This window comes from Macrotis lagotis, chromosome 8, assembly GCF_037893015.1.
Source record: "Macrotis lagotis isolate mMagLag1 chromosome 8, bilby.v1.9.chrom.fasta, whole genome shotgun sequence".
Lineage (NCBI taxonomy): Eukaryota > Metazoa > Chordata > Mammalia > Peramelemorphia > Peramelidae > Macrotis > Macrotis lagotis.
The window spans coordinates 120,518,506-120,534,358 of NC_133665.1; the positions used below are offsets into that span (position 1 = coordinate 120,518,506).

The 15,853-nt window shown below is 36.3% G+C and overlaps 1 protein-coding gene across 15 annotated transcripts in view; it reads right to left on the reverse strand.

Moving 5' to 3' along the window:
• Positions 1 to 15,853, reverse strand: part of COBL (cordon-bleu WH2 repeat protein) — a 330,921-nt gene that overhangs the window by 227,131 nt on the left and 87,937 nt on the right. Inside the window, exons 1-2 of one of the 15 annotated variants that reach the window (XM_074198301.1) lie at positions 8,946 to 9,170; positions 3,782 to 3,828 (exon numbers count right to left, since the gene is read on the reverse strand). The exons of 12 other annotated variants lie outside the window; for them this stretch is intronic. The gene's annotated coding sequence lies outside the window, so the exon portion shown is untranslated. Of the gene's footprint in view, positions 1 to 3,633; positions 3,756 to 3,781; positions 3,829 to 8,945; positions 9,171 to 15,853 lie in introns of those variants that run through there. 2 more of the 15 variants (XM_074198300.1, XM_074198302.1) reach the window with 2 other exon arrangements.

Here is a 15,853-nt window from a genome sequence, read left to right on the forward strand (position 1 = left end):
TCCCTCACTTAAAAAGAAAGAAACCAAGATCTAAAGAGGCAAAGAGACAACCCCCCAGGTTTACAGGTGACAAGAAATAGAGGGCAGGTTTGACCTACCCAGATCCTGTTGAATTTAACATGTATTCAGCTACCCCATACTATCTCCTAGAGGCAGTTAGGTGGTGCAATGGATAGAACACTAGGCTTCAGGAAGACCAATACTCTTGAGTTCAAATCTGGCCTCAGATAATTAAGGAGCTGTGAGACTCTGGGCAAGCCATTTCACCCTGTTTGTCTTAGGTTCTTTTCTGTAAAATAGACTGGAGGGGAAAATGGCAAGTAATTCCATTGTCTCTTCCAAGAAAACCTCAAAGTAGTATCATGGATTATCAGAAAAGATTGAAATGACTAAATCTAATAGATCCTTATTTGAAGTCCTACTCCAATACCTTATCTTGGCATGGAGGGGATCCCAAAACAATAGAGTCCAAAGGCAAACAAGATTAAAGCTTTAAGTAGAGCCAGATAGCCCATTGTTTGGGGCTGTCATCCAAAAATGAGCCATGGCAAAGTAAAGAGAGAATTGGACTGGAAAATAAGAGAGTTGGGTTCTAATCCTAGTTCTGCCACTAGCTAATGCTATGTCTCCTGGAGCAATATTTCTCCCTCTGGGTCTCAGTTCCCTCATCTATAAATTAAGGCATTTAGATCAGATGATCTATCTCTAAAATCTTCCTTCTTCCTGAGGCAGCTAGGTAATATAGGGGATAGGGCATTTGACCTGGAGTCAGAAAGACCCGGGCCCAAATATGACCCCAGATACTTAACTAATAGTAGTATGACCTGAGTAAGTCACTTACTCTCCATGACACTATTTTGAGGTTTTCTTGCAAATTCAGAACAAATTCAGTTTCCTCATTTGTAAAATGTGAATGATAACAGTACCAAACCCAGTTGTTGTGACATTCAAATGAGATAATAATAATAAAGTACTTAGTACACAGTAAATGCTATATAAAAACCAACCTGAAGATGAGGAGGATAAAATCAGTTGTTTATAAAAGTACTCTTCAGGGCACCTAGGTGGCATAGAGGTTAGAGCATCGCCAGGGAGTCAGGAGGACCTGAGTTCAAATTTGACCTTAGACACTTAATAATTACTTAGCTGTATGACCCTGGCCAATTTGCTTAACTCCACTGCCTTCCAAAAAACAAACCAAAAAAACTGAACAGCTAGGTAGCCCAGTGGATAGAGCACTGGCCCTGGAGTCAGGAGTACCTGAGTTCAAATCCAGCCTCAGACACTTAACAATTACCTAACTGCGTGGCCTTGGGCAAGTCATTTAGTTCCACTTGCCTTGCAAAACAAACAAACAAACAAAAAATTACTCTGCAAAATTTAAAGCACTATATAAATTCTAGCTATTATTATTATTATTATTATTATCCTATGAATTCTATAAACAAAGTTAGAAGATTGCTAACAGATGGGCTAATAGGTGAGAAATCTTTTGGTGACAAAAGCAACTCACTAATCCTATGTAGGACTCACAGAATCTCAGAAATAGGACTATAAATCTAGTTCAACTTGTATTTAAAGCCTGAAGTGCTCCACTACAAATGACAACTATTGAATGAATTAAATCATTAGTAGCAAGGTTCAGATTGCAAAAGAGTAGACATTCAAAATGATATGTTGGATTCTTGCTAATTTGTTAAGAAGACACATTTGTTAAATAAAATGCTATTAGCTTTATACTAAGAGATTCATTTTGTGCCAGTCTAAATGAATATTTTATTGTTGAGTTAGGATTAAGATGTGAGGATAGATAGTAAATGGATGGTATTAATATCCATTTTATGAGATGCAATTCTTGGTACAATCATCAGGGCCCAAGTTGAATTCTTTCTGAGAAATGTCTAAGAGTCTTTCTTGATCTTGTTGGTGAGATAAGAGAAAGATCCATTACACACTCCAAAAATGACACAAAAAGCTGCTCAAGCTCCTCTAGGATGCTTTGATAGGACATGAATAACAGAAGAGTCAAATGATATACTTGCTATTCCCAACTGGTTTAAAAAAATCTGGGTATGCCACTCCCCAAAGTTATTTATAAAATAAAATATTTCTGCTATTTCATGTCACCAATCTAGAGAGATCGCTGGGAATGATAAATTGTCGCATATGTCTAGGTGGAGAGTCTGGTTTATATACTAATTATATATTTATGTGTGAGTTTGTACATTAATAATAGCCACCACTGTTATAGCTGTTTCAATTTTATAAGGTACTATCCCTCCCAGGTTGATTTGGGGGAAGGGGGGGGCCTAGGTAAAGGAGGGCCATTCTTTGCCTCATTTCTTACCTATCTTAATCACTGAATGGATGTTGCCTCAGACAAACTGAGACCTGATGAAGACCTTAGCCTAAAAAGGCCAAGGTTTCTACTGCAATTGGAACCATCTCCAGTCATCCTAATCTATATCTTGCCCATGGACCAGATGGCTCCGAAGGAGAGAGTGAACTGGAGACTTTGCACAGCCATGCCTCACTCAAATCCAATTCTCTTGCAAGTAGTGACATCATGTTCCTGATGCTATGATCCTCTTTGAGAATGAAGTACAAACAACATCATTTGTCAACTTTAATCCAAACAACCCTCTAATTTCAGCAACCCTCTAATCTGTTTGACAGATCAGGAAGGCTGACAAAGCTTAAATGGTTTGCACAGATACAGAACTAAAAAATGTGTGATGAGAAATTCAAACTCAAGTTTGAATCTAAATCCAGTATGATATCCACTATTCTACAAAAAGCCTGCTTACACCATGGCCAACAGATCCTTGATATTTCCAAATTGGGTTTTCTACCTAGGTCCTAGGTTTTTTAAGTTCACTAGGATGTTTAAGTACTATTAAATACACAAAATAGAATCCACTATTATATGTGTATATCAATTTATTAATACTCATAAATAAATGTATATCAGTTTATTAATACACAGAAATATATGAGTTCAATACTCTAACTAGTTAAATGAAATCAAGGCAACTACAAGATCCATAATTCCAAATATCTAGAAGTTTGATATTGTCTAGATGTAGCCAAAATCCTAGTGAAAAATCAGTTAATAAACATTAAGTGCCCAAGGAAATGGTGAAACTCTAAAATCTTTGCCAAGAGAGTGATACATAAGGACCCAAAATGGGGTTATGAAGAGTCAAACACAACTGAACAACAACTCTGTGCTAAACCCTGAAAATGCTATATGAGAGTCTGAGCACACCCATAATCTGTATCCATGCTCCAATCCCACAGGTTGAAACAATAACATATGTGCCAAAGTACTATCATCAATCTGGACTTAAAAATAATTTTCTTTTAAGGAAAGGAAGGCATGCCCTGAAAACCATGCATGTAATCAATACCAGTTCATTTTAGGAAGTATAAATCAATGGAATGCTAAGAGGATTTATCTGAAATTCAAGATTCCTATTTACCTACCAGATGTTTTATTCTCAGTCTTCCCTTGGCACAAAGGATAAAAGACAACTGGTTAAGCACAAATGAATATGAAACCTTTCTATACCCTGTCTCCTTTATATTGGTGATGGATAGAAATAAAACTCATCCTGGTGATTCAGAGAGTACCTGCAAATTCTTCATTGGAAGCCACTGTGGTAACAAATTCACATGATAACACACAGGAATAATAATCATCAGAATAAAATGCATCCAGTTCCAAGGGTCATCAACTTTTTTATGATCTTACTGCAGTCATCTGTTTCATTAGACTTACTTATCAACTCAGTATTAAGTCCATACAGGAGGAGTTTCAGGAAAAGACTGGAAAAAAAAAAGATTTTTCAAAATCATTCTGAATAAAAGAAGACTATGCCCCTGGTTGGGGAGGAGAAGCAATCTGGCTTGAGAGTGGAGTATCCAAACCCTGGGATACCTGGAAAGTAACTTAAACAATCACTGTCTCCCAATGTACTCAGGTATTTCCAGTTGCTCTTTTTTCCCAAGAGATATTTCCTTCTTTTTTCCTTATATCTCCAGCTCTACCTAAGAGTACAAAAGTACTTAAAAATTAGTTGACTGAGTTCAGAAACCTGGAGCTCAGGGGAGAAGCTTCACACAAATAAGAAGAGAGAGAGAGAGAGAGAGAGAGAGAGAGAGAGAGAGCGAGCGAGAGCGAGCGCACTATTATAACTCACAGACAGGACTTCCTAGTTACTTTTGGAGTAAGCTGGGATGCACAGAGATACATAAGGATAGCTTGGATGGGGAAAAATCATTTTTTATTTTTATTATCAGTTAACTGAATTTAGAATTCTCTTCAATTTTGAAGTCAGAAGTAAACATTCTGGGGTCAAGAGAGTTCAGCAGAATGCCAAAGAGGTCTCTGACACAGAAAAGGTCAAAGACTTCTCTTTTAGGTGAAACTAGAACAATTAAAAATTGTTATTATCACCAGCACGGGTGGCTTTTGGTGGCTTCTCTCACTTCCCACACTACCTTTGGTAAATGAATGTTCTGAGAGCTAGGGGATGGGCAAGTCGGTTAAGGACATGATAAAAACCAAGATCACCTCTGAACTCCTTAATCTGCTGCACTGGGGAGAATAGATGGTCAAACAGATCTGCATACATCTAAATACATCTGATATCCCTACCTTATGTCCTCTGCACCAAGGAGCAGAACTACAAAGAATTCATTCTGAAAAATCTTGACTTGATAGCTAATAAATAATAAAAGCATTGAGAGAATGATAAAATACAGAAATACATTGCTGTGTTTCCTCATCACTACCTATGCCAAAAGGTTCCATCTGTCTACCTTTAAAAAGATATCTAAGAGGCCTGTCAGGATGATTAAAAAACAGTGCAAGTGGAGAGCTATTCTATTCAACTCTTGAGAGTAGGTTATATCCACTGAGCTAGTACCTTAAACAGACTTCTGAAATAGAAAATTAATCATCACCCAAAAATAGGCTATGAGCTGGACCTGTAATTTCACTGATATAAGAAATGCTCTGATAATGATGATAGCATTTATAAAGCATTTTAAGATTTTTGAAAGGATTTTACATGTATTATCTCATTTGATCAGAAGACAATTCTGGGAAGCAGATAATATTATTTTTACTTTACAGATGAGGAAAATGAAGCTGAAAAAGGTTAAGTGGTTTGCCCAGGGTTACATGGGCATAAGAGTCTGAAGTAGGATTTGAACTCAGGCCTTCCTGTTCAAACTCTATATAATATAGCACCACAGATTTCTACCAACTCTTACAGATCTGCCAAAGGGTTATGAAATAACTCACCAGCATTATATGTGAGTTACTAGAGCTCAATACTCTAGTATTAGGACATTCTCATGCTAGGCTTACAATTACTTGTTCTAAAATTCCATCTAGAGAGCAGCGGTGTGTCTCAGTGAAATGAGCAAAGGAAAGAAATGTCAAGAGCGAATCCAAGGAACCTTCTATTGTGCTATAATCGGTTGGTTTATCCAGTGGCTCTAAATCACAGCAGGCCATTTGTCTTTCTTTCAATCTTATACATTGGGAACCAGTCTAACCACTACCCCAAGAATACTTTTTTATTTTAATATGTGTATTTAATCTAGTCACATAGTCTCTCTCTTAAATCCAGCTACAAAAAACCTATGGAAACTCATATGAACTGATGCAAATGAAATGAGAAGAATAAAAAAAAAGAGAAATAAATGAGTAGACCAGGAGAACATTGTGCACAGTAATAGCTATTCTAAGCAATAATCCAAAAGACTTATCATGAAAAATGTCATCCATCCCCAGAGAAAGAACTGATACAATCTGAATATAGATCCAAGCATAGATTTTTACGTTCTTCATTTTGCTTGAGTTTTTATTTTGGTTTATATTTTCTCCTACAACATAGAAATGCTTTGCATGATGTCACATGTATAATTTATATCAAATTGCTTGTCTTCTGAATGAGAGGTTAGGAAGGGAGAGAATTTGAAACTCAATTTCTAAAATGAATGTTGAAAATTGCTTTTAAATGTAATTGGGGAAAAATATTAAAATAAAAATTAAATAAATATATCTCAACTATCCAACTACTACTGTCTCTTCTATGGTTGCTCTAGGAAAGTTGGACATCTGTCTCTCTGTCCAATGTCTACTTTTCATAAAATCCATCTCCCAAAAGAAGACTCAAAAGCTAGAAAAGTGCTCCCTGAAGCCAAATTACAATCTCTTCATATTTCTTTACACAGCACCTATTATACTGCCAATAAATGCTTCTTGATTTGACTCCATAGGGGAATTGCATAATGGGAACCAAAGAGAAAATAAGGTCCCCTTCGTGTAAACATGCCTTGCAGATAAAATTACAAGAGCAGCATCTAGGAGAGTAGCAGACGTATATATAAAGACATAATCAATGCTTTAGAATATTGTAGGACTGACAACAAAAATGTAGGAAAAATTTTGCACTGAGAACTTTAGACCTGAAAACTTGGCAACTAAGAATGAAAAAAACATGATGAGTTGGAAAATAGGTCTCATGAAGAAATAATAAAATAATGGATCTGGAAACAATGAAGGAAGGGTGGGGATGAACAGATGCAACTTGTTTTTCATTAACACTGAATGGGAATAGAGTTGAATTAAGGTAATGGGAACTAAATTAGAGCATTCTTTTATTAAATATATCTAAGTAAAACAGAAGAGGAGGAATGCTCTTCTTTGGAGATTTGTAGTAAGGGTGTGTGTGTGTGTGTGTGTGTGTGTGTGTGTGTGTGTGTGTGACACCTCTTTGGGGGAAGAACCAGTCATTGGGAAAAAAGTTCCATAACTTTTCTCTAAACCTCCTTTATACCTGGAATACATTTTACCCAAGACATTATAATCAATGTGCCCAATCTAGCTATACAAGAAAATTCCTAGGTGATCTGAAATATAGCCTAAATTGAAAAGAGACAGTGTAGCACCGAAAAAGCTTGGATTTTCGAAGAAAATGACTTCTGGGGGGGGCAGTTACACCCAATTTTATATGAGGTGGGGAAGAAGGGAGAAAGAGAAAAGAGGAACAAAGGAGTACAGCAGAGGGAGCGATGGAGAAAGATGAGAGAGAAAGAAAAGCAGAGAGAGAGAGACAGACAGACAGACACATGGGCAGGGACAGTGAGGCAGAAAGAGCATCATCTTACTAGGGAATTCCTTGTTTTTATATGCATAGAGAGAGCTTGATGAATCCAGAGGGGTTTTACTATAAGCATAAAAGCTCATGTGATTTTTCACTCAGTAGGACAATCAACTGCAGCTCACTCTAACTAAAGTCCTAGGGAGAAGTTCATATAGAGGACTTGAGGTGACAAATTAATCTGAATTTTTAATTTATTGTTCAAAATGATCAGTTAATAGAATCTGGCAGAATCTCAGGCCAGTAAGCATTTATTTAAGCAACTATAGTCTGCCTGTCCCGAAATACAAATAGCTAGTATTTGTACAAATAGCTAGTATTTGTACAAAGTACTTTACAACTATTATCTTATTTGCTTCCTCACAACTACTCTGTGAGGTATGGACTATCATTTTACAAGTGAGGAAACTGAGGCTGAAAGGGGTTAAAGGACATTCCCAGGGAAACACAGCTAGGAAGTATCTGTAGTACCTATCTCAGACATTCAATCCACCAAGCAATCTAGTGTCTCTCCAGGTCACTATGAATGGTGCAAGGACTACAAAAGAAGTAAAAAAGCAACCCCTGCCTTCAAGGGGACATACATTTATTAGTCTGGAAAGACCAGTTATGAAGGGTTCTAAATGTCCGAGTTTGTAATTAATTCCTAGTGACAATAGGGAGTCAAGGGAGCTTCTTGAGCAGAGGAGTAATGTGGTCACAAACACACCTGAGGAATATCAGCTGCCAGGTGTTGAACTCATATGCTGGAAACAGAATAAACCCTGCTTTTGGTAACAGAGGACCAGCCTTCAAATTCCAAAGTCTGCTGTCTATGTCCTCTGTGATATGTATGAGAACAGGAATCTATCTTCTCTTTGCTGGGTCTCACTTTCCTCATTATAAAAGGAGGGGGTTAGATCAGACAATCTCCAAGTCCCCTTCCAGCTGTAACTTCTACCATCTTCTAAAATTGGGGGGCTCTATTTTCTTGCATTTAAGGTAGAAGCAACAATCTTAGAACCACTCCCAGTTTTGACAGCTGACCAGTTCAATTCCATCATGATAACTCCTGATAGAAGGACTGTTTTCAATCCAAACCAAAGGACAACCCTCTCAGTAGTTGGACAGCATCCAACTCATCCCTTTCCTGGGAGTCACCAGAATGTTTACCATTTGGGCTTTTAAAATCTTGCTGTGCCTCTCACTAGACAAATAATAAGGGAGTGGCAGGACATTCACTGAACCAGAAGACCAGGCAGATTCTCAAGGAAGATACAGAACAGTCAAACTTATCTAAAAAATACTTCCCAATCATGAGTTTTACAGTTAAAATGAGGTTTTCTTTTATCAACTTAAAAACAAAACAAAAAAAGACTTTCTTGAAATATTTCCCAAGGACATAACAATCATGTAATGATAGACATTTAACAATCAGCAAAATTCTAAACCAAGTACTATATGGGAATGGCTCATTATCCAACCATGCATCAGATTTGTATTCACATAAGAAACACCTGAATAGACAGAAAGCTGAATCCCACAGCTATTACCCAACCACTGAAAAAATTAGCCAAGAACTCTGAAGGTGTGGATAATTTACCTATCTGCACCTTTACTGTACCCCAGCATGAATATATTCATGCCCCACTATCAGATACAAACAAGAGCTACCACATTGTTGGGCACTGCCTAAAAGGATATCTCTTTTCTAAAACAAGTGCTAATATAATAAAGTTTGAACAGTCTTATCAAATGAAATGAAATGGAGATGATGAGAAAACTTACTGGTTCACAAATCACCTGGCAATGTTTTCCTAAGTCCCAAAGCTGCCCCTTATTTCCCAGGCGTGCTTTCCTTTGGCCCCAAGTTTCAGCAGCTCCAGGAGAAAAAACAAGCTGTTTCCCTATAGTGTTGCAAGTGGAAGCCAAGGAGCTGAAGTAAAGAATAAATAGTTCCTTGTCCTCCACCAGATTAAGAACTCAAGGATGAAGCAGGGCAATGAGAACAAGCCAAAGCCCTTTGGCCGGATCAAGCTTAGTTATTTATTAATAAAGGTGCAATCTGATGCAACTTGACCAGTCCTAATCTCATGACAGAAACCATGCTATGCAACTGAAATAACTTAAATGTTTTCTTAAGCTGCCATATAGTTTAGTAGACCTCGCCCTGAGTGAGAGGCAACATGAGAGATTTGATAGGAATGCTGGACCCAGGGGCAGGAGACCTGGGTTCAAATATTACCTCTGACACTTGTCAAAGAAACCTATTTCAATTGTGGTTTACTACTTGAAAGAAAGAAAAGAAGAAAGGAAGAGAAGGAGGGAGGGAAGAGGGAAGTCAGGGGGAGGGGCAGTAAGGAAGGAAGGAAGGGGGGAAGGGGAGAAGGGGGGGGGAGAGAGAGAGAGAGAGAGAGAGAGAGAGAGAGAGAGAGAGAGAGAGAGAGAGAGAGAGAGAGAGAGAGATTGAGATTGAGATTGAGATTGAGTGATTGAGTGATTGTTAGTCTTTGGTACTACACTTGTATCAAAGGCTAGTTTTACCATCCCCAATAGATAGTGTGATTATCCTCTTCAGATAAGGTCTTTTAAACCATAAATTGAAAGCATAATGGTTCCAATATGCTAGCATCCAAATTTTTATTTATAAGTTTTGAGAAAGAGCACCTAAGAGGCAATCCTCTCCTGTCACCATATTGGCTCCCCCCCCCCCCCCAGCATCCAAATTTTTGCCTCATACTTATGACAAGGGATGAAAATCTGAGATAAACCTACATTGGGAGAGTAACATGGATAATGCAAAGAAAAAAAAATGGGACATTATAAGAATGGAATGTTGTCCCTTCCTTGGAATGCACAGACCAAAGAACAAAAAGAATAATTAGGATACAAACAATTTCCTTGTTGTAGATACATATATTTGGGGAGGAAAAGTTTGACTAAAACAAACTAGATTTTTGTTCCTTTTATTCAATATTTCAGACTTTTTAAGCATGAATAAAAATCCCCAAAGGGTCAGAATCCAGAGTTTTTAACCCTAAATAGCCAATAACCTTGGTCAAAGTCATTGTCTTATAGGATTCAGTATTCTTGTCAGTAAAACGAGACAGGTGGAATTAGGTTATAGGCTCTTCACTTGAGGACCAAGAAATTATATTTTTTCATAAAATACTGATATAATTGTATTTTAATACAATTGATTTATAATCCTATGTATTTTTATACATTTAAAAACAATTTTCTGATATAGAGCTCATAGGTTTCCTCAGGGGTCCATGATATAAGATATAAGTGTAGATGTTTGCTAAGTTACCTTCTAGTTCTTATCCCTAATTTTGATTCTGGAGAAAGAGAAGAATTCATGTAAGTTTTCTTTGGTAAGTCCTTTTAAATAGCTTTGGAAAGGCAGTGTTTATTTTGTTTTCCCATCCCAAGTAATCACTAGGCACTTAATAAATGCTAGTTGAATCCAAGTTTGTCAAATGTCACTGCATTATTTCTATAGGGAAGTGATTCTAGCCAGGCTACAAGACTAATTTTTTTTTTGCAAAGGTAGAAGATGTTATTTCCTTTTCGGCCAGGCAATTTTATTGTTTGGGGTTGTCAGGGGGAAAGGGTTCCTTTTGTATCCCTAGTATTTAATAAAAGTTGAATGACTAATTCATTTTACCACTCACAGTGTATTTTATAAGCTTTCACTATGAATGCAAAGCTGTACAATTCACCTCTAACTTACAGTCTCTAAGAGTTGCTTGTTACCTTTACTTGGAACCTGATCAAAGTCCTACACCTTATATGTGTCAGAGGCATACAGGAAGTCCAAATCTTTCTGACTCAAAAGCTAAGCAACACCTGTGATACAAGGTGTCTCTCTCATTTTAAGATATATAAATGATATACTTTAGAGTAACTACTAGCTATAACCTGGCTTCCTATTACTTTATTTTCTTGCCATCTCTAATGTGTTTTAGCATGTCACTCTGATGGAGTATTTTTCTTCCCCCCAAAAAACAGAGTGCACAGACAAGATGAAGATCTTTCACTGTCAGTATTCATTTTTGACCCAATGTGTCTCTATTAATTCTACTAAACAATGCCATCAAACAGATCACTATTTTTTACAATCATGTATAAAGGGACCTGGTACAGTCAATAAGCCTCAAAGGTTTTGGGATGCTCAAAACTCCAAGTGAAGAGATTTTATAAAAATAGTCTTTCAGATGACTGAGTACCAAACAACACTGTCTAGTGGTCTTTCCTAATCTTGGAAAATGAGGTAATACAAGTAGAGAAGTTGAGTGGACTGAACGAATGTTGGGGTATAATCCTCTAACTCTTAAGTCCTACTGTTTACCCTACTCTGGAAGAGTTATAAAAGCCATCTAATCTATACAAAAACTACATCTGCCACAATTATTCTATTATAGTTAGTACAATATTTTAAAACATCAATTATTTGTGCATATAGCTATCCCTAGATTCACAAATGTGAGTGCCTACATCATACCCATCACAGTCTTTCTAGGATACCAGAGATAGTGAGGTGGTTCTTAAGTCAAGCAGGCCTGAATTCACCTTGCACACCTAATAGTAGTGTGAACCTGGGCAAGTCATTCACTTTGTCTCAGTTTCTTCAACTGTAAAATGGAGGTAATAATAGTATCTCTCTCCCAGGGTTGTTGCAAGGATAAAGTCAGATAATATTTTTAAAGTTCTTAATACATAACTATGTGAATGCCATCATCATTATCTATTATTATTATATTATGTACTTAATAAATGCTTTGAGCCTGATTTAAACATGTGATTTCTATAAACAAAATAAGAAACAGAGAGCTGCTTGTCTCAGAGTTTAGTTCAAAGAGCATGAGATGATCCTACTTGTAAGGATATACAATTAAAAGACATAAATAAGCAACATGTACCTCAATAAAAAGATATAAATAAGCAATATGTATACATATGCACATTGATACATACATATAGTGTGTTTGTGTTTGTGTGTGTGTGAGAGAGAGAGAGACAGAGAGACAATATACACTCAAAATAGTATTGTCAAGCAAAGAACTGGAAAACAGTTATATCAGTTACAAAACATGGATAAAAAACTGTGGTATATGAATGAATGGAATGTTATATTATAATGCAGTAAAAATAATAATCATCATCATTACTGAAATGAGAAATTCAGAGAAACTGGAAGAAGAGTTCTATGAACTGATGCAGAGTGGCAAGCAGAGCCAGATTTTTGTTTAAGAAAATAGGCACAAAATGATTGACTAGAACAATGTAGATGAAAAGACCACTAGAAGAAAAAAGGAAACTTATCTGGAAGTAATGGGAAAAAAATGAAGGTTCTGGAATAAAGCTGATAAAATATACCTTAGTCGGATTCTAAAGTCCACTCCAGAATGAGATTGATAATGTACCTCTGGCAGAAGTAAAGAACTTAATAGACTGGAATGGGGCAGATATTGTCAAGTTCTATCATTATCTCAAATGTTTGTGAGGGTTGTGGCAGGGTTCAACCCAGAAGGGAAGAATGTTCTCCTTCCACACAAATGACTATGATACAAATAAAAGGCATCAATAAAAATGTGTATTTTTAAAAGAAAGCAGTGAAAGACATGATTTTCACTCTTTATGATTGTCAAATGGTAGATGAGGAAGCAAAAAAAAGTTTGTGGTCACCTTCAGGAGGGCAATTAAGACTTCATCCTTAGGTAGACAGAGAGAAATATATGGTAAGAAGTCTCCTCCAACAAGCTATACAATCAAGACATCGTATTGGCTAGGGAAAATGAATGCATCTCATATTTCACCTACTAAAGTATGAAAAGAGAGGATGCCAAAATCTAACAGAGATGCCAAAATTAAAACCACAGAACAAAAGCTAAGCTAAAAGAGTTCAGCTCTGAAATGCTTTACTCCTGATTAAAGCACACATACACACACAATTCCATTCAAGATTTTATTACTATTGTAAAAAACTGAAAGGGCAATGAAATCTGATGAGCCAGTTTCTACTACAACCAGTAACTACTGACTGAATTGAACACAGCCTTGAAAAAGTTTCTCAGGAAAATTAATCCAGTTTCTCTCCCCTCTCCTCTTTTTTGCAAATCTCTGGGAGTTACCCACCCTAACCCACCATCCTCAACTCAACACATTTAAAATAAAATCAAATCATAGTTTTTGAGGAATGAAGATCAATATATTGAAATAATTTATATCTTACTAGAAAAAGCTTCATTTTAGGAACTACAGGATGACAGAATAATGTAGTTCTTTACAACATGGAAATGATCCATGAACTGCTTGCTTTAAAATAATTCCTTATCCACAATATTTACTTGTAAATGAAGTTGGAAGAAATGTAACTTTAACAACTTAATTTAACAACTTTAAGGTATTTTGTTTCTGTCATAGTTAAAAAGGAAACTATAATATGAACATAAGCAAAACATTTCATTTCCCCTTCTTCAACACTACTTCTCTCTCTCTCTACTGACAGAAAGATGTTATAGCCAAGCTTCCAAAATACTGAGATAGATGAAAAAGCCAAGAGAGAAATCTAATTGAAAATGTTGGTTTAATTCAAAATAAGGGGATTACTCTAACACTGCCAGGAAGTGAGAGGCACCTTTAACCACTATGCTGAAAATATGACACTCAACCTTCCAGTCTGGTGTTTCTCAAAATAGGGATAGGGATTCCCAAAGGAATCTTGGAAACCTGAGTCTAGGCATTCCAAATAGTCATAGGATTGTAGGACTGTGGCACTGAACTGTAAATTGACTATTTATCCTATGAGGCCACCTCCTTGCTCCATTGTTTGGGCCTTTCCATCCAATTCCTTCTCAGGGAGTGCAATAATAACTGTGGGTGTGATAGCTTGTGGCACAGGCTTGATTGCTCCAACTAGAAAAAGACTTTTCTTTATGGGAGGTCTGTGGGATTAAAAAGTGGAATCACAAGGAAAAATTTTGTACAGTCTGCCTAATTACCAGAGATTTACCTTGGCTTTACAGAGAAAAATACATTGATCACTGAGATGGCACAGTGTATAAAACCTTGAATCTGAATTCAAGAAGACCTGAGTTCAAATCCAGCCTTGGATCCTAGCTGTGTATTCTTGGACAGATCACCTAATCTCTCTGCTTCAACTATAAAATGTGAATAATCACAGTACCTACCTCTCAGGTTGTTGTGAGACTCAAATGAGATAATACTTGTGAATCATTCAGTTAAGTGTTTGGCCCATTAAATGCTAGCTATTATCATCATGCAAAAGTGAACTTGGGAGGAGTAGTCCCCATATTATGACAAAACCCTAATATATGCATTGCAATTCATTGTATATAACATGTTTTCACATATATTACCTTACTTTACAGATAAGGAAACTGAGGTTCTACAGTGTAGGGTGAAGTGACTTTAAAGCATCAGAAACAGCTTAACTACTTTGCAATTAATCAACAACCATTTTAAAATCAATTTATTTTATACTAGGTACTGTGGACACATGACAAAACTATAATAATATCTGCCTTTATTTACATTCTGTGGGAAAAATTGTAGACTTCAAAGGTCTTAAAAGTAGCAATGGTGACATAACATTCAATGGGTTCCTGATCAATTAAAAATAGAGAAGATAGTTCATACCTCATCCAAACATTGACATCCAAGCAAGAGTTTATCTCTGACATAATTACATCAACCTACCCCTTTTATAGCTCAACATTTCACTCAAATGTTTCCTAGTATTGGCTTCCAGTGGCTGTCACAGCATTAGTCCATCAAGGATCCAATCCTCTAAAGCAGTTGTAAAAGAAAAAAATTTCTATCCTGCTCAGTGTTTTCACATCCTCCTCCTCCTCCCATCATCACCGTAATATGTAGTATTTATATTACATGGATATGTATAAATATATATTTATATTGTTATACATATATTTATATTTATTATACATCTAGATTATATTTACATGATCATATTTACATTATTATGTACATAGATTGTATTTCTACCTATATAATACACTTATATATAATATGACATATATAAGTATATGCTTTAAATATAATATATATATATATATTTCACAAACAAATGCTCCCAGAGTGTTGTACATATGCCATCTCATTTGATCTTCACAATAAATTGGAAAGATTGGTACTATTACTTATCTCCATTTTCAGATAAGGAAACTAAGGCATATAGCCATAAAATGACTTGAACAGGGTCACACAGCTAATAGGTGAATCAGGATTTGAACTAGGGTCTTTCTGATTCTAAGCCCAGCACTTTAGGTACTGTGCTACAGAGTAGTCACTCTGGGACTACTCCAAATACATTTCAATGGAAAGACTCTGGATGCAAGCATAAAAGTGTTAAGAGCTTCCTTCCCACCCAACTCATTCCAAACTTTTTTTTTTCCAGAATAAAGAGTCGCAGAGTATATACAGACATGGATGGATTAGGATGTGAATCACAAATCTCATTATATCCTCTTTCCCCACTAAAAACCCAACTGTCTTTACTTACTTCTGAGGACACAATCAATTTTTCCTGTCACTTATTTCTTAACTTCAGTGTCATCCTCAACTCCTCCCCTTCCTTCACTCCACATTACCAATAGTTGCCTAATCTTGTCATTTCCTTTTTAATTTATTTTCATCCATATGTGCATGTA